The sequence below is a fragment of the Misgurnus anguillicaudatus genome, chromosome 18 (genome assembly GCF_027580225.2).
Source record: "Misgurnus anguillicaudatus chromosome 18, ASM2758022v2, whole genome shotgun sequence".
NCBI lineage: Eukaryota > Metazoa > Chordata > Actinopteri > Cypriniformes > Cobitidae > Misgurnus > Misgurnus anguillicaudatus.
The window spans coordinates 6,550,259-6,562,659 of record NC_073354.2 but is presented as its reverse complement, the minus strand read 5'-3'; the positions used below and the strand labels follow the sequence as shown (position 1 = coordinate 6,562,659).

The window sequence follows — 12,401 nt, the reverse complement described above, 5'->3', positions numbered from 1 at the left end:
TTCAAAAAAAGTAAGGTATCCCTTTAACTATTTCCCTGCCATTGACAAGTTAACTCCTCAAATAAGAGAAAATGCTTCCAAGTGACAAGTTTTTCCGCCAATCCATATTTTTTCTATTATTCAGCAGATGGCGCTCTTACCCAACTTATAAAACCTGGAAGCAACCTCTAAGGCCAAACAGTAAGTATCTCTATCAAAAGTCCTTCACAAAAATTCAATTATCTTAGCTGCAAAATGTGGTATTTTTTAAGAAATCTTCCCATATTTGAGAGGTGATAGAAACAGAACAAATATAGTTTTTTTGTTTGAAAGCAGAGGGTTCTGTTCTTTCATTTGATATATTGTATGTTTATATATTTAAAGAAGAACATTTACTGGAAGGCATTAAATGTTTGTTAAAATCATAAAAAATACTGCCGCTGACTGGCAACTTTTTTTAAACGCTGGCGGGGAACGAGTTAATGGAGTCCAAGGATAAACTGTCACATGTTGGTGGATCAGTTTGTGTAACTGATTCAAGCTTTTATTATAAAATCAGAGTCAGTCTTCACTGTTCAAACACCAAAGAACGAGGAATTTAAGTAGAAAAAAATGGTTTAAGTGTTAAAACCACAGCAAACAGACACACGCCTACACTGAAAAAAATGATTCATTGAATTTAATGAATGTTTTTGGGGTGGGTGGTTGCAATCAGTTTGTTTAGGCTACATTTAAACAAAAGTTTTATATTTGATTTTACGTTACTAATCTTTTTTGTTTAAATGTAGCTTAAATAAATTGATTGCAACCACTTACCTTAAAAAAATTTATTAAATTGAATGAATCATTTTTTTCAGTGTATGGGAAACACAAAGATCAGGTCAGGTCTGCTAAAGTTTTCATTGGTTTTGCCCAAGGGTTTAAGGTTTGGCCTTTGAATTGCAAATATTTAATTCCATTAAAAATTCCACCTTAAACCCACAGCAAGAGATATAAAGCAAAGGCAAGATAGATCTACAGTATCTTCATACTGTATATACTGCACTGTATGCCTGCAGAGTGACGGAAACCTTCTTACAATTCCATCATACTGTATCAAGCTTTCAGCATGGTTATTATTACACTGCCACTTTATATATCAAAATTAAAAGTAAACCAATGTGACCCAAAAGATCTACTACAAAAGCTAAATGTAATCTCTATTCCTTTGGTCTTAATATTGCCAGTTAAACTAATGGTGAAAGAAAAGGATCTTTCTTTAATGTTTCTGATGTAACACTTGTATAATTCTCATGGGATTTAATATAACGTGCTATGTGAGCATAAAAAGGTTGAATCTAAGATCTTTTAAACTATGAATTGACAGAGCACAAATCATATTATAAATTTAGTTAGCAACCAAGCTTTGGATTATAAAGAATATTTGCTAATGTGAGTAATAGACAAGTTAATGCAAATTTATGTGAAATGAAAGCAGGAAAATCTCCTCTTACATAATGCCCAGGGATCGTAATCCATTGCAGCAGTATATCAAAGAGAATAAGATATAACACAGAGTTGTCATGGTAACCATTGCCGAGAACTTTGACCATGATAACCAGATTTTTGTGTTTTTTGACAGAAATGTACAGCCGGACTCTTGTTCGCAGCCTGCAGATGAGAGGTTTTCTTGTAATATTGCAGTTTATAAATCTACATATTTTAAACATGATGTCCAGTCACTTACAGTAGGTGTGACATCCATACCAACTTAGGTCCGGTAACTTTAGAATGAATAGATATGGTACCGACGTTGCTCATCTGGTTAGCAACTCTAAGGTCATGGGTTTGATTCACAGGGAAACTCGAATTAATGAACTGTAGTTTGAATGCACAATAAGTTGCTTTGGATAAAAGTATCTGCCAAACGAATGAATGCAAAATCTATGGATCTAACCGTGAACCGTGAGTCTCTCAAACCCAAAGCTGCCTATCACAGTCCACCACAAATTAACTCAGTCGGGCTAAAATATGCACTGTTCCTTACATTCCCACTTTCTACTTTTCTATTTTTGTAACACATTGCTATGGGAAATGATAAAGAACATGTGGTTGCCGTGGCAACGAAACGAGTCAAAGAAAGACAAGTGTGTAGTCCCATGTGTAGCATCTCGACTGACAAACACATAATGACACATTCAGGGTCACTACTCCGGAAATGGGGGATATTTTTCAGTAATAAAAAAATATGTTGCATAGATTGGATCATCTAATGGTCTAAATGGGTTGTTTGTTAAATCTCTACATAACCAAGGTCTCATAATTCTTTATTCAATTCTGCATGTGTTGTAGTTGAATTGTCTCTACATTAAAAGAAGTCTGTAATAACAGTTCAGGCTTTCCAGCAAACGCAAATCTCCCATTGCGCAATAGTTAACTTTAGCTTTTATGTTTAAATCCTTTTCTTATTTATTTCCATTGTTTAAATGAAGTTATTAGCTGGCTATTGGTGAAGTGCCTGAGCTGGAACAGAGCAGATATTTTAAAAGTCGTGTATACACGTGTTGTAGTCAAGACCACCTAAACCGAGACTGAGACAAGACCATCAAAAAATGGTTGGGATAATTTTAGATGGGTTTTTGTATGAATTTGTTGACAGATTTATTTTTGGACACTCCCCCATTCCACTCTTACACTGCAAAAAATGATTTTCAAGAAAAAAAATTCTTCTTGAAAATATTTTTGTCTTGTTTTCAGTAAAATGTATCTAAAAATTCTTAAATGAAGATGTTTAATGAGCAAAACGACCCAAGAAAATAAGTCTAGTTTTTAGACCAAAAATATCCAATTGAAGTGATTTTGTGCATGAAACAAGTAGGGATGCACGATATATCGGCCGACATATCGTTATCGGCCGATAACTGCTTATTTTTAATATAATCGGTTATCGGTCTGATAGCAAAATTAGGCCGATAAATGAAAGCCGATAAATGATGGATTATTTTGGTTTGTTGAACCACTTCACTTGCTCATTGCTGGCCATGTGAAGTTTTGATTGGTGGTTTCTGTGACATAGCACGAAGATGACACGTGTTGCGGGTCTTAAGAAGAGTATGCTAGTCTAGCGCAAAGACAAGATGTACGCGGTCTGGGAGTTTTTCATTGTGAAAATAATATGAATATTTATCGGCCTATCTATATATCGGTTATCGGCCCCCAAATATAATGAGGAATCGGTTATCGGTATCGGCCAAAATTTTCATATCGGTGCTTCCCTAAAAACAAGCAAAAAAAATCTGCCAATGGGGTAAGCAAAAAAATCTTGAAATTTTTTCTTAAACACTAAATTCAAGGAAATTTCAAGAAAAATTTGCTTACCCCATTGGCAGATTTTTTGCTTGTTTTATGCACAAAATCACTTAAATTTGATATTTTAGGTCTAAAAACTTATATTCATGGGTCATTTTGCTCATCGAGAAAAAGCATCTTAATTTAAGAATTGTTAGATATTTTTACTGAAAACAAGACAAAAATACTAAGATTTTTTTTTCTTGAAAATCATTTTTACAGTGTATCGGCACAACAAGTCGGTCAAATAAGTAAAAACATCAAATAAGAAATAATAAGTCAATGATTGCTTTTAAAGCCGAAGTTTTACATCCAATCACATTAATGATGTTAAAACACATACATCAGACAATGCACCAGCAATTTAGTGTAACTCCCGCAGTTGTGGTCTTGACCGATCTTGAAATCAAATCTAGAGACCACTAAGTCTGAGACCAAGACAAGACCAGGACCATAAACAGTTCAGACCGATACAAGACCATCAAAAATTGTCTTGAGACCGGTCTTGAGTACAACAACACTAAGTATAAAAAGATGTATGAAGAAAATGTACTGTATAGGTTGAATGCACTGTAAGTTGATTTATATAAGTATAAATGTTAAATCACAAGAAGCATATTTCATTTTTTTAAAGGTTACAGAACTCAGGAGGTGCTGCATAACAAAATAAACTAAAATACAAGCACCTTAAAGACAAAAAACGTGTCATGGTTTCTTAAAGCAATGCTGCTTTTTAACCTTCTCTAGTGTCAATTGCATAACACAGCATTATTAAATGTTGCCTCCTCCAACACATCAAATCTTTAATGAAACAAAAGATCAGCGTTACAGACATCTCTCCACCAACACGCTAAAAATATCACCGTGGTGAGGGGTAAGTGAGTTTCCTCTGAATCTCTACACTGTACATCTGCTGTTATTGCAAACACTTGATGTCTACCCTGTTAATTGGCAAACAGCTTAACAAGTAAATACTGCAGATACTGAAAACTCGCCTCAGACTTTTGAACAAAAGAGAAAAGGGCTCGTTTTGTCCGAAAGTGAGAAAGAATTAAGTTTCGGTCGCAGAAAAATATTATATAATGTTAAAGCCGATGCCGGGTGCCAGGGCAAGAGCGCACCTTTGATCCAGTCTCCCACTCAACACTTACTGTTGATCCGACACACACATTGCGATGGCGCTATGATGGCTGAAACCATCAGGCCCTGCTACTGTAGTACATTCACATGAAAACACATCACTCAATAAACAACATCGCTTAATACACAGCTCCTTAGTTCAGAAAAGAGATACAAGGAAGGCAAAAGGTTGGAATGAAAAATCATAAAATTCAAAGCGTGCTAACATTTTGTTTGATTTCTTTTAAACTTGCCTTTTTATTCACACCACAGAAAAAGTAGTTTTATTTAAGGGTTAGTTCGGCCAAAAATGATATTAAACCCACGATTTCCTCACCCCTAAGCCGTCCGATATGCACATGTCCTTAATTTTCATACGAACACATTTTCAGTTATTTTAGAAAATGTTTTAGATCTTTCAGTTAATCAAATGTAAAGTTACGGGGTCCACTTCCTTAAAGTCCAAAAAATGTGCATCCATCCTTCACAAAATAAATCCAAATGGCTCCACAATGATAAACCTCCACAATGAGGGTAATCCGGCCGTTTTGTTGTAGAAATATCCACATTTAAAACTTTATAAATGGAAATAACTACCTTCGGTAGCGCCGCCATCTTAGTCGCGTCCGCATATGTAATAATTAATTTTTCTGCAGACCTCAAAGCGCTTTACATATGAATGGGGAATCTCCTCAACCACCACCAATGTGCAGCATCCACCTGGATGATGGGACGGCAGCCATATTGCGCCAGAACGCCAATCACACACCAGCTTATTAGTGGAAAGGAGACAGACTGATATAGCCAATTAGTATGAGGGATGATTAGTAGGCCAACGAGCAAGTTTGGCCAGGATGCCGGGGTACACCCTTACTCTTTTTGAAAGACATCCTGGGATTTTTAATGACGGTGGCGCTACCAGAAGCTAGTTATTTTCGTTTATAAAGTTTTACATATGGATATTTCTACAACAACACCGCGCGGATTACCCTCAGAAGACCTTTATATATCATCCTGGAGCCGTTTGGATTTCTTTGGGGAAGGAACATATGCACATTTTTTTGACTTGAAGGACATGGAACCCGTAACTTTACTGTTTAGCAGCTGAAAGATATAAGACATTTTCAAAAATAACTGAAAATGTGTACGTCTGAAAAATGATGGACATATGCATCTCGGACGGCTTCGGGGTGAGTAAATCATGGGTTTAATATCATTTTTGGCCTAACTATCCCTTTAACCACCCAGCTATACTTATTAGGAAAAATGCTAAGTAAATAAAATACAAAACGATTTTCTTCCGTTCTCAAATCTTGATGCATTTTCTAGATGAGCAAGATGAACAAGGAACATTTGTCTAGTTTTTAGACAAAAATATACAATTTAAGTGAATTTTTGCTTAAAACAAGCAAAAAATCTGCCAGTGGGGTATTCTTAAAAACTTAATTCTAGAAAAATCCAAGAAAACTTTCTCTTACCCCATTTGCATTACCCCATTGTTTGTTTGTTTTGTTTTTTTGCTTGTTTTAAGCACAAATTCACTTAAATGTATTTGTTTTGTCTAAAAACTAGAGTTATTTTCTTAGATAATTTTGCTCATCAAGAAAATGCATCTTGATTTAATATTTTTAGATATTTGTATTGAAAACATCACAAAAAATAAATTTTTTGCAGTGTCAAATTTTTGGAAAAATATGCAGGATTCTCTGCTTTCAACAGCATTATTAAATGTGGGCGTGGTTTCAGAAACATTTCTAACAGAGATCATGCACCCCGCCTTTAAAACATAACTTAACTGGTTTATCACTACTGAGTTCAGATTCTCTGGCCACACCCAGGCCTCACCTGTTCACAATCAAGAAATCACTTAAATACGACCTCAAATATCCTCAAAAGCTAGCCATCATGCCGAGATCCAAAGACATTCAGAAACAAATAAGAAAGTCATTGAGATCTATCAGTCTGGAAAAGGTTATAAAGCCATTTCTACAGCTTTGGGACTTCAGCGAACCACTGGAAGAGCCATTATCCACAAATGGCGAAAACATGGAACAGCTGAGAATTCCCAGGAGTGACCCGCCGACCAAAATTATCCCAAGAGCGCAGCGACGACTGCCTGCATGGCAGTGTTCCAAGACGAAAACCACTGCTGATCAAAAAGAACATAAAGGCTCATCTAAGTTTTGCCAGAAAACTTGATGATCCCCAACACTCTGTGGACTGACGAGACTATATTAACTTTTTGAAAGGTGTGTGTCACATTAGGTCTGGCGTAAAAGTAACAGCATTTCAGAAAAAAAACATCATACCAACAGTAAAATATGTTGGTGGTAGTATGATGGTCTGGGGCTGTTTTGCTGCTTCAGGACCTGGAAGACTTGCTGTGATAAATGAAATTCTGCTGTCTACCAAAAAATCCTGAAGGACAACGCTCAGACATCTGTTTGGGGCCTCAAGCCTGAAGCGAACTTGCGTTATGCAGCAGGACAATGATCCAAAACACACCAGCAAGTCCACCTCTGAATGGCTGAAGAAAAACAAAATGAAGACTTTGGAGTGGCTTAATCAAAGTCCTGACCTCATTCCTACCTTAAACCTTAAAAAGGCGGTTCATGCTCGAAAACCCTCCAATGTGGCCGAATTACAACAATTTTGCAAAGATGAGTGGACCAAAATTCCTCCATAGACTATAAGCAAGTTATCACAAATGCTTGATTGCAGTTGTTGCTGGTAATGCTGGCCCAATCGGTTATTAGTTTTAGGGGGCAAGCATTTTTTTCACACAGGGCCATTTAGTTTTGGATTTTGTTTTCCCTTCATAATAAAAACCTTAATTTAAAACTTTATGTTATGTTCACTTGTGTTTTCTTTGACATATATTTAAATTTGTTTAGTGTTCTGAAACATTAAAGTGTGACAAATGTGCAATAACATAAGAAATCTGGAGGGGGGCCAACACTTTTTCACACCATGGAAACTACTACATAGAGCTATAAAGTTAAAAGTAATAAGGCTGATGCATAACTAAATACATTTTTATTTGATATAAGTACAGTTCATACGACTGCATGGATGACATCATCAGGGGCTTGTCCTAAAAGTTGCCGCAGCTGTGAGGGTTGCCAGTTGGCCAGATTCCCCTGTGAATATTTGATCTTTTTCTACACAAGTAAACAAAAATAATGAGCACGGGTTGTGTAAATAAAAGTGAAACATTAAGACGAATGGCATGTTTATGTGTTTTCTTGCAGGCTTCTGTCAGTCCATCAGACTAATAATACTGAGAGTATTTAAAGGATATTGTTTCTATGGGAACAATAAAACTTCTTTTTTTCTTTCAAACTGGTATTCCACTTGTCTTCAAGGGCATCCTAGAGGGAGCCTGAAGCAATAGTTTAGCACACGATTGAGAATTCCGCACGACAATCAAACCCTAGTATGTTTATCTCTATAATGTCCATTCCAGACAATGAATATTGCTTTGCATGTTTAATTGGCCGACATTAATGGTATGTCAATCTGGTGATGATTATGATAGCCTAATGTTCATTTCAAACCATTAGAAGTCATCTTTCCTTTTAAAGTCTTTATATAAATATAAAAAACAGATTTAAATGCTAATGTATATACTCTCGGACTCACTAGCATGACTAAACAGAATATTACAGTAATGACTGATTTCCAAAAGGTTTCCTCAACACGCCCCCTTTGACCTGTAAAGGGCCAATAGTATGCCCATTTTAACAAGATGTAATACAAGTCTCAAGTGTGCCTAGATCGTGTCTGTGAAATTTCAGCTCAAAATATCCCACAGATCATATATTATAGCATGTCCACAATGTCCCTCTTTGGGCAGGAACCAAAAGCGCTGTTTTTTATGTGTGTACCTTTAAATGCAAATGAGCTACAGCCCCTCACTCCCTTACCGACAGACAGTAAGCACTTTCGGATAAAAATAGATCTGATTTCTGTGAATATAGTCTGAGACAATAGTATCTGTGGCTGCATTTGCACTACAATGTGCTAACAAACACGTTTGGGGTTAAATTAACCAGTCTTTCAGTGGCTGTGGGCAGGGCTTTGTCAGTGTGACATCACATTAACAAAAGAATCAAAACAGCATGTCTAATGAGACTGCTTTGGTTTATAAGGATTAAAAAATGAGGAGTGGATGATTTTTTATTTTAAGGTGAAAAACACAAATCACCTTGTAAAGTGAATTTTGCATAATATGGGCCTTTAATACCGATCTTATGCTTTTCTGAAAGAGGGTTTTAGTTTCACTAGCTCTGCGTCATCAAATATCTACTATCTCTACATGTGTGAACATGAAATCTCCCCTATACTTATAAGATTTCTTCTTTCCTTTTTTTAAACTTCACTTCTCTGTACTTCTCATGTGTTTACCTCCTCAGGATGAATCACTTCATTGTTTTCCACATTTTTGTAAGTCCTTAGATAACAATGCCTAAATGCTAAATGATGAAATGAAGTTTAAAGCATGCCTAAGGTGGGCTTCTTCATTTTTGTCTTGCAGTTAAAACCTATTTCCAGCAATGCTTAAAGGGATAGTTCACCCAAAAATGAAAATTCTGTTATCATTTACTCACCCTCTGTTTATACATGAATACATGTCATTTTGAGGAAACAGATCTAGGGCACCATTTCGCTCAATAGTATTATTTTTCCTTCTATGGAAGTCAATGGTGCCCCAGATTTGCTTTTTTATAGTGGGGCGATGGTGTTTTTGGTTTCTGCTGAGGTCATTTTTCCCACATTTAAACATATGGAAAAGTTTGTCTGTTTTTTCTGGTTGCCTTTGGATTGATCACAAGACACTATATACAATGTTTTTTGCACTATAGTAGGGGAGAGCAGAGGCGCAAGTAAAATTTTTCAAAAAAACGTAATTTTAAAAGATAATGTTATAGACATAGATATATTTTTGTTGTAGTCAAGTGGGGTCTATCAATACAAGGTCAAATTTTGTAAAAATGTAAAATGACTTTAGTATAATTTCACTTTAAACATAAATAGTGAATTGTTACTTTCCACCCCAACTGCAGGGACGAAAGTAACACACAGGTGGATCAAAAGCAACACAACAAAACAAAGTTCGATTTGCGATTTATAGTCATGCGTAGGTTCTATCCGTAGCCTGTGTGTAGCTCTGTGTAGCTTGATGCGCACCTCGCAAAAATTTTAACAGCGCGTCAGATCTATGCGGACCGCAAGCGCCGTGATTGGTCCACCAGAACCCCTCCCGTCAGGTAAAAAAAACTGCGTCATAGATATTTCCATTTGTGACGGTGAAAACAAAGATGAGACAAGTTGAGGAGTGATTTAACTCAAACTGCATCAAAAGTCGCTGTTTATTTACTTCCATCATTGCTAGTCTTCTCAAATTATACACAACAAGTTGCTGTTTCTTCTTCGTTTGCGGGTTAACTTGCAAAGCTTCTTCTTCTTTGGCGTTCGCGCTGCTACTGTGGTTACACGCGTGGTTACTGCCTACCAGCGGCCTGCGCGCGTGTTTGCACATCAACGCGGACGAAGACGCAAAAGTATAAATGAAAACCGACGCGGAACCTACGCCGTAGGACTTACACACGACTATAACGAGCCCTTTACACGTGTTTTTAGTAAATATACATGACTATGACCTTATTTATATGTAACTGCAAACATATTTTGTAATTTATCTTTGTAAAAAATAATGAAATTACATTTTCATTTAAAATTTCAGTTTTATCAATTGTTTCAAAAGCAACCAACAGTACAAACTTAAATTGTTGAGAAAACATTTTTTCAACCGTTTGAACACTATGAAAATGAAATTAAATCACATAAGAATAATATACATTTTCAACATATACAACAATATTAGCAGCTAACAAGTGTTACTTTCGACCCGACATGATCTCCTCACATTTAAACCCGATTTACTTTTATTTTGAAAAACTCAGAGAAGTCAAACTTCAGGATGTGTTACAGCACTAAATAACCTGTAGATTGATCAGTACTTTGACACATGAAACCTGAAACACAACGCATTATAAGAACAAAATGGCTGCTTTAGGAATTTACTTTTAATGGTAAAAACACCTTTCTGGATCTACACACAGAAAACGTTGAGTAACGCAATATTTGTCAGCTCTGTTAAGGGTTTGTGTGATAAAGATGCTTTCATAGTTTGAGATGCAAATGTTATCAGGGCTCGGAGAAAATCGCTTTGTTACTTTTGTCCCGCGTTACTTTTGCCCCGGTTCTCTCCTACTATACGTTAACACTGAATGAAATAGCTTCTTTTCAGTTTTCTTTGTGACAAATAACAATTTATCATGCATTTTAATATTTTGTAGGGATGTACCGAATTTTTGTGTTCAGCCAAATACCGAATCCACTGTTTAGGATTCGGCCGAAACCGAATACCGAATCCTACTCGCATCCTTATTCCATTAACCCAGTAAAACACATTAATGAAGTAAACAACGTCCACTGCAGTGTATTATTCATTTTATTTTATTTTAACTGTAAAAAAGAATAGGCAACATTATGCCGGGATGACAAGTGGGAAAAACTATTTTGACAATTACCGTAAGCCAAACCAAAACCTTTCAATAAAAGTGCAACAATTGAAAGAAAAGTGTTTTTCTTTTTTTAAATCAGAATATGTTTGGTGACTTAACTGAAATTAATTTTATTAAACATTTACTCAATAAACATGGATAGTAGGCTGTTTAGTTTCTTTAGTTGCCGTTTTAGAAGCAAATGTTTTAGATGCAAATGTTTTAACAGCGGCAATGTTGTGTACTGCTTGGTTCTTGACGTCGATCAGCGTAGCGCAAGCCTAGGGTTTGGTTCGGTGGAAACCGAACCCCATCAAAAAGTTCAGTATTCGGCCGAATCCGAATCCTGGATTCGGTGCATCCCTAATATTTTGTAATGTTTGAAACAAAAGCGAGAATCCAATTGCGGTTCAATGTACAGTAAACTATTTTCATAAATCCTAATACGAACAATTGAAGAGTTCCGATGCAAAAGCCACTAAACGGCACCTCCTTCAAAAAAGAGATCATGATAATGACTAAATGCTCTCGGCACGTATTATACATGCACCAAATACTTTTGCTTTAAATCTGTTTAACCCTGACCTGAAACCATTGATAAATACTAGTTTGTTGGCAAAATCCATTAAACATCACAATGATTTTTCAGCAAAGTCCTCTAAGTACACGAAAGAAGAATTGGATGAACAACGGTATGCAAGTTTCACAGATTCACATTCAATAACCTACACAGAACAACTGGAAGAAAAGGGTATTTATACACAAACAAATTCAAATTAACAATAAGGGTGATGCAACAGTGAAATAACTACTAAAGAACATGAACAGGACTACAACAGGAAGTGATAAAAGTCACAAAATAAAAGTTACTAAAAAAAACAACAATCCATAATGCACAAATGTAAAAGTGACGTTCTGTCGAATGTATGGTAATGAAGTGACCTCTGCATTTAGTGAACACACGCAGCACAGGGGAAGCAACTTTTGGGGAAAGATGCCTCACTCAAAGGCTCCTTAGTCAATTTCTGCCAGCTGTGAGAATTGAACAGTTGACCTTTGGGTTACAAGCCCAATTCTCTGACCATTAGGCCACATCTGCCCTCCATCTTTGCATTGAGCATTTAATGTGTTATGGTTCCTGTGACATCATGGAATGGGTTACACTCCATGTGAAAAATAAGACCTGAACACTGATGGCCCAGAATGTATTATAAGACTCTCTGTTCTGTCTCCCTCAGGGCTGTTGTCTTCTGTAGTGACAGTAGATGATATAAATATGACATTTTCTTATCAACTGACACGTACAGCTGGAAAATAAGAATCCACCGCTGGGATCTGAGAGGAGCTTCATGCAGTTCATTAAAATGTTCTGTCATGTCCCGTTTCACCTGAGAGATCACGACAGTC

General features: G+C 36.3%; 1 protein-coding gene across 1 annotated transcript in view; it reads right to left on the bottom strand.

The window, feature by feature from the left end:
* LOC141348983 (discs, large (Drosophila) homolog-associated protein 2b) overlaps window positions 1–12,401 on the bottom strand; it is a 154,370-nt gene that overhangs the window by 57,467 nt on the left and 84,502 nt on the right. The window lies entirely within an intron of this gene.